The sequence below is a fragment of the Protopterus annectens genome, chromosome 4.part0, assembly GCF_019279795.1.
Source record: "Protopterus annectens isolate FY-2018-M chromosome 4.part0, PAN1.0, whole genome shotgun sequence".
In the NCBI taxonomy this organism is placed as follows: domain Eukaryota; kingdom Metazoa; phylum Chordata; order Ceratodontiformes; family Protopteridae; genus Protopterus; species Protopterus annectens.
Window position 1 is genome coordinate 991,285,219 of NC_056733.1, and position 23,998 is coordinate 991,309,216.

Here is a 23,998-nt window from a genome sequence, read left to right on the forward strand (position 1 = left end):
TAAAAGTTTGTGGCCAAAGTTTGACCATTCACTCAAGGATTCTTGGGAATTCTTAAGACAGGCCAACCCTGAACTTATAGCTCCTGACCTAAAATTCCTGACTATCGACGTAGTAGACCAGTTCTCTGTGATACCACATGAGACAGGGTTATTATGGTTGGAAGAGGCACTTACACTCTGCCCTAATATCCAAAACAATGATATTTTTGTAATTTTGGAACTTATGGAATTAGTTATGTACAACAATTTCATTTACTTTTCAGGAGAATATTACAAGCAGGTGTCAGGTGTTGCTATGGGGGCAAACTGTGCCCCAACTTATGCAGATATCATTCTTTCTGTTTGGGAAAACAAGTTTGTCCTTAACAGTCCTTTTAAGGACTATTGGACAGCATATTTCAGATTTTTGGATGACATCTGCATTTTTTGGACAGGGCCTGTAGATGTTATAAAGGATTTCATGGAATTTTTGGCATCTACTACAGATTTCCTTACATTTACTTATCAAATACATGAAGGTGGTGTTGAATACCTAGACGTTTTTCTTAGTATTGATCAAGGTTCCTTCAGATCCACTATTTATAGAAAACCTACGTTTTCTAACAGCTATATACATTTTCACAGTTCACACCCCATGCATCAGAAAAGGGGTATTGTCAAGGGCCAACTGGTCAGAGTTTCCCGAATGACGTCGAACGAGGAAGACTTCTCAGTAGAGTGTCAGAAACTGTTCCAAATGTTTAGGGACAGAGGTTACCCAGAGGAGTTTATTTATAACATATGGGGAGAAGTCAAAGAGGGAAGAAAAGACAGGTTTAGACATATTTTAGGTTTGGGAACATCTGTCAATGTCCCTAGTAGTTTGAATGATCAATTAGAATACAAAAAAGCCTTTATTACAGGGTTCAGTGCCAACTCTAGTCTTATTCAGGACATTGTTTGTAAGGAATGGGACATATTTAAGGACATTACTGACCTGGAAAACATACATGGCAAGGACATTAGAACTGTTTTCCGTAGGGGGAAAAATGTAAAAAATATCCTGGAAACAGGATTTTTCCATCGATATACATCACAGAGACGTAAAGGTACCTATAGATGTGGATCATGTGCACAATGTTCTTACATTGTGCACAATGAAGAAATACACCTCTCAGTCCATAATAAAATCATCCAGGGTACAGCATATTTCAACTGCAATAGTCATGGAGTGGTTTATTTAGCTTGTTGTTTAAACTGCCCAGCATACTATGTGGGCAAAACAGAACGTACACTAAAACGTAGAATTTATGAGCATATGTACGACATATCCAAAAAGAATAACACCAATGCTCTGTACAAGCACACATTAGTATGCCCTACAGCTAAATACCAGTTCTTTGTATTAGAAGGTGTTACCAAAGACCCAAGAGGTGGGCCATGGCAGGTAAAATTGGAATGTCAGGAAACTTACTGGCAGATTCTTTTAGAATCAAACAAAGAACCTGGCTTAAATGACTACATTTCTATTAAGCCCTTGCTGAAGCTCAAGGCTATTAGTATATAATTTGTTTTAGTTTTTATATATTTTATACAAACCACATTTATTTCTTTGTATTGAGGTATCAATATATGATTGCTTCTATGTCCTGGAATTTGTTTTAATATATATATATATATATATTTTTTTAAAAGTATTTCAAACAATACATTTTTGTCTGTTTTTTTGTAAAAAACTTGATTGGTTTCAATCAACTCAATTATTTATCAATTATGTGTGTATATATACTCAGGGACCCCTCCCTGATTTTGTCTGATGAAGTTGCATTGTGTAACGAAAACGAGTTATACCAAAATTATTTTGCGTTAATAAACCCGTGTTTTTTATTACGTGGTGCTTTGTGCATTTACATTACTGCTTGTGGATATTCATTGGCGTTTCTCTCATCCTTCACTGGCTTTATTTTGTATTGATGAATTACGAGGATGGTAATTAATGTTGAAGGCTCATTGGTTGGATTTTTAATTAGTTTATATGCAATTGCAAATGTTTTTTGTATAAATTGAGGTTGGGTGCATTTACTTGACTCTGATGATGCCTTGTAAGGTGAAAGCGCTTAGTCTCATATTAAAAAGTTTTGCTCATTTCAACTAGGTTTTGTTTTGTTCCTGATGTTTCGCTACCAACTTGGTTGACTGGTGTTTCGGTGTGTAGTGGCCGTTGTGCTATTGTTTTACGTCTAGTTACCCTTTGTTGGGTAGGTTCTCTGGTTTATAAGTTCCCAAATCCCAATCAAGTGAGTCGACTCTTGGGAATGTATTGTCACTGTGGTAGTTCCTTGGGGTAGATGACTTCCTAAAGGCTACAATTATACATTTTTCAACATTTATTCAGTCCATGATTTTGATGCCAGTCATTTGAGACACGTTTCCTGCAGGATTGCTAAGTAATTTGGGGATTCAATGACTGTTCCAAGCTTGCAGTCATCTGCAGACGTATGCAGCCAGAGTCCTTTGGTATTGGCTTTTAAATCAGAAAAGGAGATGCCAAATAAGAGAGTTTCCCATACAGAACCCTGGGGGACTCCACTGGTGACTGGTCTCTTTGTAAAGGTGACTTCCAACTATTTTGATTTATCTGAGAGCCATTGTCAATCTAGCAGGTGACACTGGGATTTATTCCCAGTTCATTTAGCTTTTCTACTATGCTTGAGTGGGGAATTGTGTCAAAAGCTTTGGCCAGATTGAGTTATGTGATATGTACTGTTTTGCATTCATCCATAGCTTTGATGACCTTATCACAAAAATCCACTAGGTTGAGTAAGCATACCTGCCCTTGACGAATCCAAACTGAGATAGGTTTAGTGTTTGCTGATTCTCTAGGACCTAATTTTTTAATTCCATGATAAGTCTTTCTATGGCTTTGCAGATGAGGCTGGTCAGACTTATGGATCTGTAATTGCCGAGGTCTGTGGAAGGTCCTTCTTTATGCACAGGAATGACTGCAGCTGCTCTCCATTCACATGATACAGTATGGAGGCTGAGACTGAACCATGTTCTTAGTGGTGTGACTAAGTTGCACTTCAAGCTATTTAAGATGCATCCAGCGATATTGGCAGTACTCATTGATGCAATATTTGTGGCTTTTGATAGCACTTTTAGGACTTGGCCTTGTGTGATAGTTGGAGGTAAGCCAGTTTCAGGGATAGACTGTCAGGAGGGAGGGGTAAAGTTAGATCAAATTTATCAACCAGTAAGTTTGTTATATCTTCAGCCTCAGTGCATGTACCATCATTCCCAATCAGCTCAGCACATTGTTGGGCTTTGCTTTTGGGAATACAGACATTAAAATGGCATGTGGTTGTCTTTGGCCTGGGTAGAATACAGACATTAAAATGGTGTGTGGCCATCTTTGGCCTGGGTAGAATACAGACATTAAAACGGCGTGTGGTTGTCTTTGGCCTGGGTAGAATACAGACATTAAAATGGCGTGTGGTCGTCTTTGGCCTGGGTAGAATATAGACATTAAAATGGCGTGTGGTTGTCTTTGGCCTGTGTAGAATACAGACATTAAAATGGCGTGTGGTTGTCTTTGCCCTCTGGGCAGCTTTTTTAGCCTCAAACTTGGTTTAGGTGACATATTAAGCTCCTGAGTTGTTGCTTTATTTCAGTAAAAAGGGCTCTGACATTCTGAGAATTACTGTTTTTACTTTTGGCTAAAGTTCTTTTCATTTTATTATAAATCTTGTTGATATTATAGTTCGACCATGTGGGTTTGGTTCTGGGGTTTGCCCTGCATTTGCTCCTATGGGGTACAGCTGCATCGATGCAGCTGTTAACATGCTGTACAGTGTGTGTGGTGTACATTTTCACATACTGAGTGAAATTAACTGGATATGGTGGGGATTTGAAGCTTGCCAATGTATCACTCAGCAATATGGAGTGTATTAAATAAGTTTCTAAAGTTACCCTGGTTTGAAGGGATCACTGGTTTTAGTTTTATTTTGAAGGAGACTGCCTTGCAGTAAGACCAAACAAGTGATGGAGATACACAGAGATACACAAGGGATGGTACAAGATGCTCCTATATTACTAAGGACAGTGGGTACTCAGACGAATTGTTCCAGGACATTTGTACTGGCAAAGTCCAGGAATCTCTGTGCTTCTGCACTAGTGGTGGTGTAGGTTTCCCAGTCTATAGTTGGATAGTTTATATCACCTAAGAAAATGGGATTGGGTTCAATACTGAGGGATTCTAGTTCCTTTAGATAGGTGTTATGGCTTTATTTTGTCACAGAGGGAGTTCTATAGCTGGTTAATGCATGGTGAGGGACCTTTCTGGTTCCTTTAGATAGGTGTTGTGGCTTTACTTTGTCAAAGAGGGAGTTCTATAGCTGGTTAATGTATGGTGAGGGACCTTTCTGGTTCCTTTAGATAGGTGTTGTGACATTCTTGTGTCACATAGAAAGTTCTATAGCTGGTTAATTTATGGTGAGGGACCTTTCTGAGTTCTACAGCTGGTTAATATATGGTGAGGGACCTTTCTAGTTCCTTTAGATAGGTGTTGTGGGTTTATTTTGTCACAGAGAGAGTTCTATAGCTGGTTAATGTATGGTGAGGGACCTTTCTAGTTCCTTTAGATAGGTGTTGTGACCTTCTTGTGTCATAGAGGGAGTTCTATAGCTGGTTAATGTATGGTGAGGGATCTTTCTAGTGCCTTTAGATAGGTGTTGTGACCTTCTTGTGTGACAGAGGGAGTTCTATAGCTGGTTGATGTATGGTGAGGGACCTTTCTAGTTCCTTTAGATAGGTGTTGTGACCTTCTTGTGTCATAGAGGGAGGTCTATAGCTGGTTAATGTATGGTGAGGGACCTTTCTGAGTTCTATCACTGGTTAATGTATGGTGAGGGACCTTTCTGAGTTCTATAGCTGGTTAATGTATGGTGAGGGACCTTTCTAGTCCCTTTAGATAGTTGTTGCGACCTTCCTGTGTCTTAGAGGGAGTTCTATAGCTGGTTAATGTATGGTGAGGGACCTTTCTAGTGCCTTTAGATAGGTGTTGTGACCACCTTGTGTCATAGAGGGAGTTCTATAGTTGGTTAATGTATGGTGAGGGACCTTTCTAGTGCCTTTAGATAGGTGTTGTGACCTTCTTGTGTCATAGAGGGAGGTCTATAGCTGGTTAATGTATGGTGAGGGACCTTTCTGAGTTCTATCACTGGTTAATGTATGGTGAGGGACCTTTCTGAGTTCTATAGCTGGTTAATGTATGGTGAGGGACCTTTCTAGTGCCTTTAGATAGTTGTTGCGACCTTCCTGTGTCTTAGAGGGAGTTCAATAGCTGGTTAATGTATGGTGAGGGACCTTTCTAGTGCCTTTAGATAGGTTTTGTGACCACCTTGTGTCATAGAGGGAGTTCTATAGTTGGTTAATGTATGGTGAGGGACCTTTCTAGTGCCTTTAGATAGGTGTTGTGACCCTCTTGTGTCACAGAGGGAGTTCTATAGCTGGTTAATCTACGGTGAGGGACCTTTCTAGTGGCTTTAGATAGGAGTTGTGACCTTCGTTTGTCATAGAGGCAGTTCTATAGCTGGTTAATGTATGGTGAGGGACCTTTCTAGTGCCTTTAGATAGGTGTTGTGACCTTTTTGTGTCATAGAGGGAGTTCTATAGCTGGTTAATGTATGGTGAGGGACCATTCTAGTGCCTTTAGATAGGTGTTGTGACCTTCGTTTGTCATAGAGGGAGTTCTATAGCTGGTTAATGTATGGTGAGGGACCTTTCTAGTTCCTTTAGATAGGTGTTGTGACCTTCTTGTGTCATAGATGGAGTTCTATAGCTGGTTAATGTATGGTGAGGGACCTTTCTAGTGCCTTTAGATAGGTGTTGTGACCTTCTTGTGTCATAGAGGGAGTTCTATAGCTAGTTAATGTATGGTGAGGGACCTTTCTAGTGCCTTTAGATAGGTGTTGTGACATTCTTGTGTCATAGAGGGAGTTCTATAGCTGGTTAATGTATGGTGAGGGACCTTTCTAGTTCCTTTAGATAGGTGTTGTGACCTTCTTGTGTCATAGAGGGAGTTCTATAGCTGGTTAATCTATGGTGAAGGACCTTTCTAGTGCCTTTAGATAGGTGTTGTGACCTTCTTGTGTGACAGAGGGAGTTCTATAGCTGGTTAATGTATGGTGAGGGACCTTTCTAGTTCCTTTAGATAGGTGTTGTGACCTTCTTGTGTCATAGATGGAGTTCTATAGCTGGTTAATGTATGGTGAGGGACCTTTCTAGTGCCTTTAGATAGGTGTTGTGACCTTCTTGTGTCATAGAGGGAGTTCTATAGCTAGTTAATGTATGGTGAGGGACCTTTCTAGTGCCTTTAGATAGGTGTTGTGACCTTCTTGTGTCATAGAGGGAGTTCTATAGCTGGTTAATGTATGGTGAGGGACCTTTCTAGTGCCTTTAGATAGGTGTTGTGACCTTCTTCTGTCATAGAGGAAGTTCTATAGCTGGTTAATGTATGGTGAGGGACCTTTTGAGTTCCTTTAGATAGGTGTTGTGACCTTCTTGTGTCATAGAGGGAGTTCTATAGTTGGTTAATGTGTGGTGAGGGACCTTTCTGAGTTCTATAGCTGGTTAATGTATGGTGAGGGATCTTTCTAGTTCCTTTAGATAGGTGTTGTGACCTTCTTGTGTCATAGAGGGAGTTCTATTGCTGGTTAATCTATGGTGAGGGACCTTTCTAGTTCCTTTAGATAGGTGTTGTGAACTTCTTGTGTCATAGAGGGAGTTCTATAGCTGGTTAATGTATGGTGAGGGACCTTTCTAGTTCCTTTAGATAGGTGTTGTGACCTTCTTGTGTCATAGAGGGAGTTCTATAGCTGGTTAATCTATGGTGAAGGACCTTTCTAGTGCCTTTAGATAGGTGTTGTGACCTTCTTGTTTGACAGAGGGAGTTCTATAGCTGGTTAGTGTATGTTGAGGAACCATTCTCGTGCCTTTAGATAGGCGTTGTGACCTTATTGTGTCATAGAGGGAGTTCTATAGCTGGTTAATGTGTGCTGAGGGACCTTTCTAGTGCCTTTAGATAGGTGTTGTGACCTTCTTGTGTCATAGAGGGAGTTCTATAGCTGGTTAATGTATGGTGAGGGACCTTTCTAGTGCCTTTAGATAGGAGTTGTGACCTTCGTTTGTCATAGAGGGAGTTCTATAGCTGGTTAATGTATGGTGAGGGACCTTTCTAGTGCCTTTAGATAGGTGTTGTGACCTTCTTGTGTCATAGAGGAAGTTCTATAGCTGGTTAATGTATGGTGAGGGACCTTTCGAGTTCCTTTAGATAGGTGTTGTGACCTTCTTGTGTCATAGAGGGAGTTCTATAGCTGGTTAATGTGTGGTGAGGGACCTTTCTAGTGCCTTTAGATAGGTGTTGTGACCTTCTTGTGTCATAGAGGGAGTTCTATAGCTGGTTAATGTATGTTGAGGGACCTTTCTAGTTCCTTTAGATAGGTGTTGTGACCTTGTGTCATAGAGGGAGTTCTATAGCTGGTTAATGTATGGTGAGGGACCTTTCTAGTTCCTTTAGATAGGTGTTGTGACCTTCTTGTGTCATAGAGGGAGTTCTATAGCTGGTTAATGTATGGTGAGGGACCTTTTTAGTGCCTTTAGATAGGTGTTGTGACCTTCCTGTGTCATAGAAGGAGTTCTATAGCTGGTTAATGTGTGCTGAGGGACCTTTCTAGTGCCTTTAGATAGGTGTTGTGACCTTCTTGTGTTACAGAGGGAGTTCTATAGCTGGTTAATGTATGGTGAGGGACCTTTCTGCCTTTAGATAGGTGTTGTGACCTTCTTGTGTCACAGAGGGAGTTCTATATCTGGTTAATGTATGTTGAGGGACCTTTCTAGTGCCTTTCGATAGGTGTTGTGACCTTCTTGTGTCATAGAGGGAGTTCTATAGCTGGTTAATGTATGGTGAGGGACCTTTCTAGTGCCTTTAGATAGGCGTTGTGACCTTCTTGTGTCATAGAGGGAGTTCTATAGCTGGTTAATCTATGGTGAAGGACCTTTCTAGTGCCTTTAGATAGGTGTTGTGACCTTCTTGTGTCATAGAGGGATTTCTATAGCTGGTTAATGTATGGTGAGGGACCTTTCTAGTTCCTTTAGGTAGGTGTTGTGACCTTCTTGTGTCATAGAGGGAGTTCTATAGCTGGTTAATGTATGGTGAGGGACCTTTCTAGTTCCTTTAGATAGGTGTTGTGACCTTCTTGTGTCACAGAGGGAGTTCTATAGCTGGTTATTGTATGGTGAGGGACCTTTCTAGTGCCTTTCGATAGGTGTTGTGACCTTCTTGTGTCATAGAGGGAGTTCTATAGCTGGTTAATGTATGGTGAGGGACCTTTCTAGTGCCTTTAGATAGGCGTTGTGACCTTATTGTGTCATAGAGGGAGTTCTATAGCTGGTTAATCTATGGTGAAGGACCTTTCTAGTGCCTTTAGATAGGTGTTGTGACCTTCTTGTGTCATAGAGGGATTTCTATAGCTGGTTAATGTATGGTGAGGGACCTTTCTAGTTCCTTTAGGTAGGTGTTGTGACCTTCTTGTGTCATAGAGGGAGTTCTATAGCTGGTTAATGTATGGTGAGGGACCTTTCTAGTTCCTTTAGATAGGTGTTGTGACCTTCTTGTGTCACAGAGGGAGTTCTATAGCTGGTTAATGTATGGTGAGGGACCTTTCTAGTGCCTTTAGATAGGTGTTGTGACCTTCCTGTGTCATAGAAGGAGTTCTATAGCTGGTTAATGTGTGCTGAGGGACCTTTCTAGTGCGTTTAGATAGGTGTTGTGACCTTCCTGTGTCATAGAAGGAGTTCTATAGCTGGTTAATGTGTGCTGAGGGACCTTTCTAGTGCCTTTAGATAGGTGTTGTGACCTTCTTGTGTCATAGAGGGAGTTCTATAGCTGGTTAATGTATGGTGAGGGACCTTTCTAGTGCCTTTAGATAGGAGTTGTGACCTTTGTTTGTCATAGAGGGAGTTCTATAGCTGGTTAATGTATGGTGAGGGACCTTTCTAGTGCCTTTAGATAGGTGTTGTGACCGTCTTGTGTCATAGAGGGAGTTCTATAGCTGGTTAATGTATGGTGAGGGACCTTTCTAGTGCCTTTAGATAGGTGTTGTGACCTTCTTGTGTCATAGAGGGAGTTCTATAGCTGGTTAATGTATGGTGAGGGACCTTTCTAGTGCCTTTAGATAGGTGTTGTTACCTTCTTGTGTCATAGAGGGAGTTCTATAGCTGGTTAATGTATGGTGAGGGACATTTCTAGTTCCTTTAGATAGGTGTTGTGACCTTCTTGTGTCATAGAGGGAGTTCTATAGCTGGTTAATGTATGGTGAGGGATCTTTCTAGTTCCTTTCTATAGATGTTGTGACCTTCTTGTGTCATAGAGGGAGTTCTATAGCTGGTTAATGTATGGTGAGGGACCTTTCTAGTTCCTTTAGATAGGTGTTGTGACCTTCTTGTGTCATAGAGGGAGTTCTATAGCTGGTTAATGTATGGTGAGGGACCATTCTAGTGCCTTTTGATAGGTGTTGTGACCTTCTTGTGTCATAGATGGAGTTCTATAGCTGGTTGAGGGACCTTTCTAGTGCCTTTAAATAGGTGTTGTGACCTTCTTCTGTCATAGATGGAGTTCTATAGCTGGTTAATGCATGGTGAGGGACCTTTCTAGTGCCTTTAGATAGGTGTTGTGACCTTCGTTTGTCATAGAGGGAGTTCTATAGCTGGTTAATGTATGGTGAGGGACCATTCTAGTGCCTTTAGATAGGTGTTGTGACCTTCTTGTGTCATAGATGGAGTTCTATAGCTGGTTGAGGGACCTTTCTAGTGCCTTTAAATAGGTGTTGTGACCTTCTTGTGTCATAGATGGATTTCTATAGCTGGTTAATGCATGGTGAGGGACCTTTCTAGTGCCTTTAGATAGGTGTTGTGACCTTCTTGTGTCATAGAGGGAGTTCTATAGTTGGTTAATGTGTGGTGAGGGACATTTTTGAGTTCTATAGCTGGTTAATGTATGGTGAGGGATCTTTCTAGTGCCTTTAGATAGGTGTTGTGACCTTCTTGTGTCATAGAGGGAGTTCTATAGCTGGTTAATGTATGGTGAGGGATCTTTCTAGTGCCTTTAGATAGGTGTTGTGACCTTCTTGTGTCACAGAGGGAGTTCTATAGCTAGTTAATGTATGGTGAGGGACCTTTCTAGTGCCTTTAGATAGGTGTTGTGACCTTCTTGTGTCATAGAGGGAGTTCTATAGCTGGTTAATGTATGGTGAGGGACCTTTCTAGTGCCTTTAGATAGGTGTTGTGACCTTCTTGTGTCATAGAGTTAGTTCTATAACTGGTTAATGTATGGTGATGGACCTTTCTGAGTTCTATAGCTGGTTAATGTATGGTGAGGGACCTTTCTGAGTTCTATAGCTGGTTAATGTATGGTGAGGGACCTTTCTGGTGATGATTTAGACATGAGGAAGCTCTAGTGCCTTGTGTTGCTTTGCCAGCTATGATGGGAGTCTTTCTTGACATAGATGGAGGCATCTCCACCTGTTACTCCTCCTGTGCAGTAACTAGTCTAAATGTGTGCAAGGCATTATCGCCCTGCACAGCCAGAGTGCCCTCCACTATTTACAACCATGTTACAGTCACTACACAAACATCAATGTCTTCCAGGGTGAGAAGGACTTGTAGGGAGCAGAGTTTCTTGTATGGGCTCCTAGCATTGATCAGAAACACCTTTTGTTATGTTGGTAAGTGTATCTGGTTGGCATTGCCTAAAACAGCATTATGGATGTGGACAATGTCTTTGCCAATAATCAAAACCCTAGTGGGGACAGATGCAGGCCATCCCTGGTGAAGCAGTGGGGTCTGTTGATCATATCCTCCCAGGCTTACAAATATTGGACCCCCTTTCAATGACATCACAAACTAAGCTAGTTATTGAAGTCAATTATTTGTTCCTCATATTCCGGCATCATCCTTTGAGAAGGTAGAATGATGCTCAGTGCTTGTTCATACCTGCCTTGGACACATAATCTGAGAGATCCATCATCTGTCTTCATTTTGTCTAGGGAGGTACAGCTCAAGTCTTTGAAACTGACATGAGCTATTACTAAGTCATATGGTACTTGTTGTTCAAGGACGTAAATGCATGCATGATCTGATGGATTATGGCACCAAACAAGCAACTAACCATCACCCTTTCCTTACTCAGCTGATAAGAGGCACGTTTGTATGTCTTACAATGGAGCCATCTATAGTAGGAATGTTTGGTTGGGTTGATGCCTGTCTTATGGGCTCAGCATCTATGACTTTGGGACTCCTTGTGCTACGTGAGGAGGTAGGCTTAAAATGCTGAGTGTGCTTTGTGCCTGGTTGTCTTTTTGAGGCTTCTGAGGTTTAGGCAAGATAATCTTTAGAACCTTAGCATATCGATTATGTGTATTGTGATATCCTTGGAGAGGTGTAATGTGTGGTGTACTGCTTATGACTTTGGTCTCTGAGTTTACTGGTTTTCCTGCATGTAATATTTTTGCCTCCAAGGATATTATATATGTACATCTCTCACACACTGTGTTAAGCTGCTTGAGCAATAAATAACCATCAGACATCATGAGATAATTCTTACAATGTCTCAAGGTACCCATCTCAAGTTGGCTGGCTAGAGATGTTGTGGGGAGGTATCTTTTGAAGATACTGGCTTTTCCAAAGATAAACGCTAAGATTTTAATATCATTTAAATAAACATGTAGTATACTATGTGCTTTTTGTTATCTGTATGTTTTTATATATCTTAATTTCTGGAAGAGATGATAAACTGCACTGAGTTTTTAATTTAACCTTTAAATCTTTTAATAACCAGTCCTCTGGCCTCTCTAGTTCCCAGGTGCCCACATAATGAATATTTAAAATTAGTTATTCCCACCATCAATCGTCTCTCTGCTTGACCCACAAATGTCATCACCATCTTGCTCTCTGTTCCCTCCATGCTTCTATTACCCAGTAGCTCACCTCCTGTCCTGAGCCATTATAAATTCTCTTAGTTTGAAATCACCTGTCTTAATGACATTTTATACAATGGTATCTTAACAAGATGAATTGCTTTTTATGCTTGTGTTTCATTTATCAAAAACACTGACAACATTTGCAAATCTACAAGATTTACAAAAACTTACAAAGTCACAAGATTCACTTTTACCCTCCCTTATAGATCACATCACTGCACAGCACTTCATAAACCAATTTGGATTGAACTACGCAATCTCCTATCCCTCAACCAACTAACTTTCATTCATTCCATCTTTCACCATCCAGACAGCTGCCCAGCACTCAAGAGCTTAGTGCAGCCCTACTCAAACAGCAGGCCACTAAGATCCTCAAACTACTACTCAAAGTAACTAAAACTAACAATTGTTATGGTAACTCTCTATTCTCCCAACAAATATCTAAGTCATGGAATTCCATGCCTCAGACAATACTAAATTCTAGAAACACATCCTAATTTAAACTACTGCTTAAGGAACAACTAACCAAAAACTGGCTTTGCTCCTGCACTAATCCTGGCTGATCATTCTGTCCTTCCATGATCTTACAACCAAAGTATCTCTTCCATTACTAAATTCTAACATCCAAGCTTCCTGCGGTTTCATCACATTCCCTCCTTCTTGTATTTTACCTCAATATTGCCTTAGCTGTCACTGTTTAGAACAAGTAACACTAGCATAGTAACAATCAGCCATATTCTTGTTTATATGCCATGCATGTATCTCACAAATATTTACCACCATAACCACGATATTGATCTACTGACCAGTTCATAGGTTACTTCAAAGCTAACTGCCCTTGCAAGCCTAGCCAATTATCCCTTGTGAGACTCAAACCCTGCACCTTATGTTTGTAAGGTAAACACCTTAACCATTAGGCCACCCTCCCAACAAAGTCATTTGTCTATGACGGCACAAGCTATTTCATGCTAGTTTATTTGTTAGCTTTCTTTTTTTCCACTTTATATTACTCTCTTAATTTGTATTGATTATGTATAAACTATTTACTACCTATATTTACCAAAGTTATATATTCTTGATGGTTATCAATTTCTTCTACTTGCATTGTCTTTTTGTAATGGAGCTTTTCTCCCTGGGCCTCTGATGAAAAAGGACTACTGGCCCAGTCGGACATCACTGGTAAACAAATGTAAAACAAATAAATAATAAATAATTTATATTTCTGATTTTTATGTAACTGATGTTACTCTGTGAGCAGATGAATATGTAATACTTGATTAAAATATAAACTGCCATACGTGTTTCAGTTTGCAGATTGCACAGCTGACTCCGATATTCAACTTTCTGTTTTCTGGAGATTACTTTGCTACATCTAGCCTGAGTTACAGTTCAGAATGCATATCGTATGGACTGATAATGCAGGTCTGTTCTTTTGCAAGTCTGAATTAAATGCTGATGATGCTGGCCACAAGCAGCTTGAATGTTACACTGAATACCTAATGTCATGTGATGTCATGATGTCCAAAGTATTTGAAAATAAGTAATTTTGTCTTTTATTTGTGAAATGATGCATCCACAGCTGCCTGGAGTCTCCTTTCTTCAAAGCAATTTGTCTGAGAACTAGAAAGTGTGGAGTCAGAAATTTAATGTGTTTCTGCCTATGAGAATATCAGAGAAGTGTGAAAACGTCATAGTATGCCTTGTGCATCTGAATCTCAGAAATAAGTAAAACAAAATGCTGCTGTGATGAGACGAACATTTCAGAGTAACTGTAAGACAGGAAAGAATCTGACATTAGTTGTTATTTGTTCTTCGTGTTGACAGAATGTCACACTAACTATAGATGCTCATCTTTCTGAGTTAAAGAACTGAGCTAAAGATAGTGACTGTACTAAGTTATATGATTCATTAGTTCGAGACAGACTTATGGATGATATCAGAGATTATCAGATGAGAAACAGTACCAGGGATTAGTCCAGATAAAGTCACTTTAGCTAGGACACCCAGGAGACTCTCTAATGAGGGGAAGATTACTAACAGAAATGGGCATAACTGTGGTTGATGTGTGCAAAGCAAAGTGAATTTGCTTTGCCATAGTTAAAAGTCTCAGATAACAATATGAGGTATGCAAAGTTTCACATGAGAATAAACAAATAAAAAACAAATTAAACACAGTAAAAATGAATAATAAAGGCATTAAAAAGTTCATATTCAGTCCTAAAAAATAAACAAAATATAATGATCTTTGGGACAGGTAAGAGTCTTCTTAAGGATTATAACTCCAACAAAATTAGTGACAAATTAAAACATTTCACTGAAACCATCACATAGTTCAGAAACCTCAGCATTTGGTTAGATCAATCACTCAACATTAAATACTCATTGTCAAAAACTTAGAAAGAAAAATGGCAACCTACTGCTTAGGGTTGAAAAAAACAGTATTTCTCTCTCCCTTTGCCACAGCCATCACAGTAAAAGAAAGAGAACTTACACAACTACCATAGTGTTTACCAATATTTGCCTCCAACAAAAATTTCACCACACTGCAAACTATTTCCAACAAAATTTGCCACTTTATAAATGACTATCATCACATGAAGATCATTGCAACACACCCTCCAAAGCAAAATGGCTGCCTACTGTTGTACAAGAAAGAAAGATTGTCTTCTCTTATAAATTATTTAAGCAAGAAACTACTTCACCTGTCATCATGAGACTTACTGCATCTGCTTCCACTTATAACCTTGGGAGCCAATCCAGATCTGTCCCAGCTCTCTAGACCCCCCGCAACAGGGCTCTATTTGCTCTGAAAACAGTTTCTCGGTTCTCACACCTGAACTCTAACAATGCCTTCCAGGTTATTTATTTAACATTTGTCTACTGGAAAAGTCCAATTTGGAACAAGCCAATTTTCAGCAGAGGCTCAGGAAGAAATGCTCCAGATGCATGTCTTTGTAACATTGGAGGAAACTGGAGCACCCAGAGGAAACCCACACAGACACAGGGAGGACATGCAGACTCTGCACAAAAGGCACCCAGGCAGAGACTCAAACTGGAGAACCTCTTGTTGTAAGGCAACAGTGCTAACCACTATGCCACTGTGCCATCCTTATGTCATTGAAGTTCCCACCTACACCAAATTTAGACCATAATTCAAAGTATATCTGTTTCAGCAAAACAGATGCAAATGTAACTGCACAGGGCATATCACCCAGTACAACTGCTACTTCCATTCAATCTGTCCTAAGCCTCTGCATTCTTACTTCATTCTATCCTTTGAGTTATCCTTAATGTAAATACATACACACACACATAAATATCTATATGCATATGTTTATCTATACATATATATATATATATATATATATATATATATATATATATATATAGTGCATGTAGATATATCTACTGATAAACAGCAAAAGACCCAAAGATCGACATTCATAAAGTTGACCACAAAAGGTCGACTTTGCAAACAGTGATATGCTACTACACATGTGCAGGGCAAGAAATTTTGGCACATGCAAAACACTGTTTAAAAAAACAGTCAAACATTGTTTTTGTTGGGGAGTCTGCCCTGTCCCCCCGGTGATTATATATACTTAATCCAAACTTTCTCAGTCTCTGGGAAAAGGCAAACTTCCCTACCCCAAGAAAAGTGTGATCTCACACAACTGTCAACCAACTGTGTAGTCAACTAAACAGATATCAATCAAAGAGGAACGTAAAATCGGTTTCCATATATCTTCTTCTTCTTCTTCTTTTGGCTGCTCCCGTTAGGGGTCGCCACAGCAGATCAACTGTTTCCATTTCTTCCTGTCCTCTGCATCTTGCTCTGTCACACCAACCGTCTGCCTGTCCTCCCTCACCACATCCATAAACCTTATCTTAGGCCTTCCTCTTTTCCTGTTACCTGGCAGCTTCATCCTTAGAATCTTTTTCCCAATATACCCAGCATCCCTCCTCAGCACATGTCCAAACCAACATAATCTTGCCTCTCTGGCTTTGTCTCCAAACCTTCCAACCTGGGCTGACCCTCTAATATACTTATTCTTAATCCTGTCCATCCTTGTCACACCCAATGCAAATCTTAACATCTTCAACTCTGCCACGTCAAGCTCTGACTCCTGCCTTTTTGTCAATGCCACTGTCTCCAACACGTATAACATAGCTGGTCTCACTACCCTGTTGTAGACCTTCCCTTTCACTGTTACTGGTACTCGTCTGTCACAAATCACTCCTGACACTCTTCTCCACCCAGTCCATCCTGCCTGTACTCTCTTCTTCACCTCTCTTCCACACTCACCATTAATCTGAACTGTTGATCCCAAGTACTTAAACTCATCCACCTTCACCACCTCTACTCCCTGCATCCTCACCATTCCTCTATCCTCCCTTTCATTCACACACATATATTCTGTTTTAGTCCTGCTGACCTTCATTCCTCTTCTCTCTAGAGTATATCTCCACCTCTACAGGGTCTCCTCCACCTGTTCCCTACTCTCACTACAGATCACAATGTCATCTGCAAACATCATAGTCCATGAAAACTCCTGTCTGATCTCGTCTGTCCACCTGTCCATCACCATTGCAAATAAGAAAGGGCTCAGAGCTGATCCTTGATGTAATCCCACCTCCACCTTAAACGCATCTGTCACTCCCACCGCAGACTTCACCACTGTCACACTACCCTCATACATATCCTGTACCACTCTTACATACTTCTCTGACACTCCCGACTTCCTCATACAATACCACAACTCTTCTCTAGGCACCCTGTCATATGCTTTCTCTAAATCCACAAAGACACAATGCAACTCCTTCTGACCTTCTCTGTACTTCTCCATCATCACTCTCAGAGCAAACATCGCATCTGTAGTGCTCTTCCCTGGCATGAAACCATACTGCTGATCACTAATCATCACCTCCCTTCTTAACCTAGCTTCCACTACTCTTTCCCATAACTTCATGCTGTGACTGATCAGTTTAATCCCTCTAGTTACTACAGCTCTGAACATCACCCTTATTCTTAAAAATCGGTATCAAAACACTTTTTCTCCATTCCTCAGGCATCCTCTCACTTTCCAAGATTTCATTAAACAATCTAGTTTAAAACTCCACTGCCATTTCACCTAAACACCTCCATGCTTTCACAGGTATGTAATCTGGACTAACAGCCTTTCCGTTCTTCATCCTCTTCATAGCTATCCTTACTTCCTCCTTGCTAATCCACTGCACTTCATGACTCACTATCCGCACATCATCCAACCTTCTCTCACTCTCATTCTCTTCATTCATCAACCCCTCAAAGTACTCTTTCCATCTGCTCAACACACTCTCCTCGTTTGTGAGTACATTTCCCTCATTATCCTTTATCACCCTTACCTGCTGCACATCTTTACTAGCTCAGTCCCTCTGTCTAGCCAGTCGGTACAGGTCCTTGTCTCCCTCCTTAGTTTCCAGTCTTTTATACAACTCTTCATACGCCTTATCCTTAGCCTTTGCCTCCTTTCTCTTTGCCATGCGCCTCATCTCCTTATACTCTTGCCTACTTTCTTCATCTCTTTGACAATCCCACTTCTTCGCCAACTTCTTTCTCTGTATACTCTCCTGTACTTCTTCATTCCACCACCAGGTCTCCTTGTCCTCCTTCCTCTTTCCAGATGTCACACCAAGCACCCTTCTAGCCATCTCTCTTACTAGCTCAGCTATTCGGTAACTCTTCACTGCCACCCAGTGCCTGTCTTAACTCTTCCCTGAACATCACCTCACAATTACCCTTTTTCAATTTCCACCATTTGATCATTGGTGCTGCCCTCACACTCATCCTCTTCTTCTTGATCACCAATGTCATCCTACAAACCACCATCCTATGCTGCCTAACTACACTTTCCCCTGCCACCACATTACAGTCTCCAATCTCCTTCAGATTGGCCCTTCTACATAAGATATAATCCACCTGTGTGCATCTTCCTCCACTCTTGTATGTCACCCTATGCACCTCCCTCTTGTTAAAATACATAGTCACCACAGCCATGTCCATCCTTTTCGCAAAATCCACTACCATCTGATGTTCTGCATTCCTTTGCTTAACACCATACCTACCCATCACTTCCTCATCCCCTCTGTTCCCTTCAACAACATGCCCATTGAAATCTGCTCCAATCACCAGTCTATCACAGTTGGGTACAGTCATCAACACTTCATCCAACTCACTCCAAAATTTTTCTTTCTCATCCATCGCACACCCAACTTGCGGAGCATATGCGCTAACAACATTCATCATTACACCATCAATTTCCAGCTTCATAAACATCACCCTATCCGACACTCTTTTCACCTCCAAAACACTCTTAGCATACTGTTCCTTCAGGATAATGCCTACGCCATTTCTCCTCCCATCCACACCATGATAAAACAATTTGAAACTGCCTCCGATACACCTAGCCTTGCTCCCCTTCCATCTGGTCTCTTGCACACACAATATACCAACCGTCCTTCAGTTCATCATATCAGCTAGCTCCCTCCCTATACCAGTCATACTGCCAACATTCAAATATATATATATATATATATATATATATATATATATATATATATATATATATATATATATATATATATATATATATATATATATATATATATATATATATATTTATATATATATATATAGGTTTATGTCTCTTGCTCGAAATTACACTTGTTCAAACAACAGAAGATCGAGACCCACTTTAGCTAGAGTGCACTTAACCGAAAGTGGATTTTCGCTAAACTCACTTTACTAAACTCGGACTGCATTCTCCCACTTAGTATATTTATGTAGCAAGGTTCTGGCAAGCAAAAACACATTTTAGCAGAGGGGTGAGCCCCCCTGCACCCCCCATTCACCCCCACTACTTATATTACTCCGAGATCACACTCCAGTGGGGAAAAGGTATATTTCCTTGTCCCCACTGTACTGTGGCTTGGTAAAGTGAGTTTCACAAAAGTGCACTTTCAGTTAAGTGCACTTTCACTAAAGTGGCTCTCAATCTTCTCTTGTTTGAACAAGTCTAATTTTGTAAAAGAGAAGTAGACCTATATATACATGCATGCACGCATGTACACACACACACACACACACACACACACACACACACACACACACACACACACACACACACACACAGAAGGGGAACATCAGGATGGGTGTTAGAGTGAGTTAGTGTGGCCTTCTATATTGCACTGCCTGTGGTATATCTAGGGGGGAACCACACAGTACCCTGACCATCTCCCCCTCTCTGTGACTCACCTGAGATGGTGATCAGGAAAAGGCAGTGATGTGACTGACAGCCACAGGAGGACCCATTCTAGGTGCCAAAAGCAGGCTTCCAGCCACTAGTATGTCATCTTCGCCACCACCTCCACCAACTCTTTGTGTGTCACATACTATCATCCTCCACAGTGCCACTGGAGGGGACAGTGATGTTCCTGTTTAATGAGACACCACCAGGGATGGTGAGGAGGGGGAGCTCCTGCCCTTCCTGTACTACAGCCCATGGAAAGGCAAATCTAATTCCATGTGGAGTAAATATATGAGATGACTGCTACTACTAGGGGACTGCAGGACACTGCTGCATGGTGTTGTAGAAAATGCAACCATAAATGGAGCCAGAAAGAAAAACACAATAGCGACAAAGAGTGGTAAGGGAGAAAGAAAACAATACAAGCATCAGACGGGCATACAGAATCAACAAATCATTTTTTTATTATTTATTTATTTTATTTTTATTTAACATTTGTTTACTGGGAAAGTCCGACTTGGAACGAAGCCAATTTTCAGCAGAGGCCCGGGGAGAAGCACTCTAGACGCGTTTTTGTAACTTTGTAAATCATAAAATCAAATGTCTGCATAATACTCAAAAGGTAACATTTGTATATTGTCCTGTTGCCAGGAACTGCCTACTAACACTGTTTTACTGTCCCCATGTTGTGATGCACTATGAGAACAGCAATGAAGCAGGAAGCATTCCCTGATGTATGTGTGTGTGTGTGTGTGTGTGTGTGTGTGTGTGTGTGTGTGTGTGTGTGTGTGTGTGTGTGAGGCATGTGAGCAAGAGTAATGCTGTGCCTACAAATACCGCTGTTACAGGGTGATGTAACGTACTACTGTCATAGTATACATACCATCTGTAAGGTGTTATAAACCGAGCTTGTGAAACAATAACTGATGCAAAGGGCACACATATATTATTGCTTGCAGAATTATAAGCTGTATTTTCATAACCCTGGCAATGTTCAATACATAACATGTAAGCTTTAAGCTAGGCAGTAATACCTTTATAATGCTGCAGTCTGGCTCCGTGCAGACATATAGCAGCTTCATATATACTGAAATGCACTTAGAATTGCTGAATTAAAATAAACAATACACACTGCTTCACATAGAAGCCCCCCCATTCACCTCCATTACAGAAGGATGATATTTAAAGTAGCCTCCTGAACTAAAAAAAAAAAAAAATATTAAGTTCCATGTTCAAAATCATCACATTTATAAAGTATGAAACCCTATGATGGCCTGGTCAGCTCAGGTAATACAACACCCTTCAGGTGCCCTAATATCTCTGACATCTTTTTCCCACCAGCTGACAAGATCAGTATGGTGCCTACACAGGTTATTGTATTGTATGCCTGCACTGCTCACCATAATGGGGTATGTTACTGGCATCAGACACTGCTCTGGTACTTTATATAAGGGATGAGTCAGGTGTTCCCAGTTGTCCCCTATACAGCAAATTCAAAAACTATCCTGGTCTGCTTGCTACACAACCAGAGAGCCTTTTCAAACTCAATGTCTTTGGGAGCCATGGCCATTCACCAGGCCACATTCTAGATAAATATGGAAGGCCTATTGCAATCACATCCATTCATTTTTTGGCACTAGGAGCACACCATTTGGCAAAAGCCATAGCTAGCAATTCTGGTGACCTGTACCATTCCCTGATCTGATACCCCCCCCCCTCAATTTTATGTTTAGGAGCAAAACAAGATACAGCAATGAAGTGCTTTAGCCTAGACCACAAATGTAGTATTGGCATTCATTTCTGATTACTGGTACTACACTACTAACTAGTCAACATCTGCCAACTAACTCTTTGCACCTAGATTTGCTCCCTCCTTTGTCCCACCCTAGCTATGCCTTTGCATAGGTCAGCTTGTTAGTATGACCTGTCATGGTATGACTGACACGTAGCTCACAAAATGTTGGGGTGGCAGGTCCAATCTAGGATACCAGCTTTGTTCCTCAATGCCTCTGTCTGTTACCAAAGTAAACTACCTTTCCCACTTACATGAAGGGGTGATTGACCTGTCCAGTCAAAGGTCAGTATGCCTCAGAGCTTTCTGAGAGTGTTAATGCAGCTCCACCCACATTCATGATAAGTAAAAAATGCTGTTCAGGAATATTTATTGGGTAGTGCCTTATTAGCATAGCTGCTGTGTTAGAAGCTTAGAATTTATGCAATATAGATACTCACAGCCATGAGGGACATTATTATACTATAGAAGATTACAGGCCAGCAATTCCCAAGGCTTGTTTAAAGTGAGGAAGATGGCTACTTGTTTGCAAGATAAGTGTGCTCCTCAAAATTTGTGATTGCCTGCTTGCATCACAAAAAAATTATGTTTGCGTATAGCCTTCAGTGCTACTGTATTAACTGAAATGAAAGTTGGTGGTTACAGGATTATGCGTGCCTCTCAATTATCCAGATGTTCACAGAATGTCCAGATATTTACCTCATATTTTTACAGCATTCTTCATAAAACATGTGCTTTTCTGTTAATTCACAGAGTCCATTGGGGGGGGGGGGCATAGAGGGGGCTACCTCAGCATAGAAGTGTGCAAGTTCCTATGCAGTAGTGCAGTACAGTCCACAGCATGCATTGTAATGAGAAGTTGCCCTTGTAAACTTTGGTCTTTGTTGTACTGCAATAATGGGGGTATGAGTTGTGAAGGGACTCTGTTGAATGATGTTGTGTATATATCTCTAGCCCTTCTTTACAGGTGGTCCCCTAAATGTTACTATTCCCGCACTTGATACCCTGCTTATGCTGCATCAACAGTCCATGTAGCCTTGTAGTGGGAAGGGTTAAGAGAGAAGGACTGTCTTATTAACATATTTCTACTAGAAACACCTGCAAGATGGAACACAGCAAGACAGCAATATGGTAGGGAGATTTTATTGCTCTTTATGGATATGTACTTTGTTTTCCTGATGCTTGGTGGAGTAAAGATGATTTCTGAAATTGTTCTGCACAACAAGAAATTAGAGTATGTTCTGTAGTGACAGACATGTAAGCCCAACATACATATTTCTGTGTGGTTGCATAACACACACTGCAGAAGAAACATACCTTTTCCTCCTGCTTAGGTAGATACCTACCTGTTGTGTCACCAATGTATTCATGAACCTAACAGGATACTTTCAGCAGGTTTATAGGGTCATAGGTAGTTATTAGGCATGAGGTCCAGGAGACCATTGAAGAGTCTAACCTGGTTTCCAAATTGCCCAAAAGCATTATCTAGTTAAACTCTTGTTCAAGGTCACATAATAGGCAAATGGAAACCGATGGACTCAAACCGTGGACCACAGGAAGCAGCTTAATAACAGCTCATAGGTTTAATCCCTTGTTCTAACTGCTGGACCATGCATGTGAATGTTCCATACCTGTCTGTAGGTATACTCATGATTTATCTATAGTTAAAACATGTATGCTGTCAAATCCATGTATAGGGATGGCCAGGTAGTGACAGCTAAAGCAATGATGGTAATTACCAGTGGGCTATTGACTAGTGGGCTATTGTAACAGGCCAGTGCCTGTGGATGTGAAGTCAAGCTGTAAATGGCACATGTTCACTGCCCTCTTTTTTTCGTGGGGGATCACAACGCAGGAAGGACATAACATCTGTCCACAGGTATGCAATGCGTGAGTGCTATTTCTCGCAAGGATACAAAGCTGAATACCTTCCTCACATACACACACACATAGATTATATCAGCACGGGTATTATAAAGCCATTGATACAATCATTCTTACCGACATTTCTTTTTTTCTTCCAGAGCAGGATGCCCAGCCGTGACTAACAAAGAAAATGCAAGTTCTTCCATGCGGAGAATGATATCTTGCTGCAGGCCTCCTGTCTCCAATGTCAGTGGTTAACAGCTATAATAAATCCAACCAGTCCTTTTGTGATCAGTCCTGGTGGGGAGTGACATTAATACTGTAAGTGACTGGGGGGCAGGAAGTATGAGTAAGGATGACACTGAGTCACCGACATGACCAGTGCTGCAGAAGCTCATGCATTCTGCCCCGGATGAGTAAGGGAGACACTCAGCCACCAACATGATCAGTGCTGCACAAGATCATGCATTCTGCCCAGGATAAGTAAAAGAGACACTGAGTCACTGACATGATCAGTGCTGTACAAGCTCATGCATTCTGCCCAAGATGAATAAGGAAGACAGTGAGTCACCGACATGATCAGTGCTGCACAAGCTCATGCATTCTGCCCAAGATGAATAAGGGAGACAGTGAGTCACCGACATGATCAGTGCTGCACAAGTTCATGCATTCTGCCCAGGATGAGAAAGGGAGACACTGAGACACTGACATGATCAGTGCTGCACAAGATCATGCATTCTGCCCAGGATGAGTAAGGGAGACAATGAGTCACTGACATGATCAGTGCTGCACAAGATCATGCATTCTGCCCAGGATGAGTAATGGAGACAGTGAGTCACCGACATGATCAGTGCTGCACAAGCTCATGCATTCTGCCCAGGATGAGTAATGGAGACAGTGAGTCACCGACATGATCAGTGCTGCACAAGCTCATGCATTCTGCCCAGGATGAGTAATGGAGACACTCAGCCACCAACATGATCAGTGCTGCACAAGATCATGCATTCTGCCCAGGATGAGTAAGGGAGACACTGAGTCAC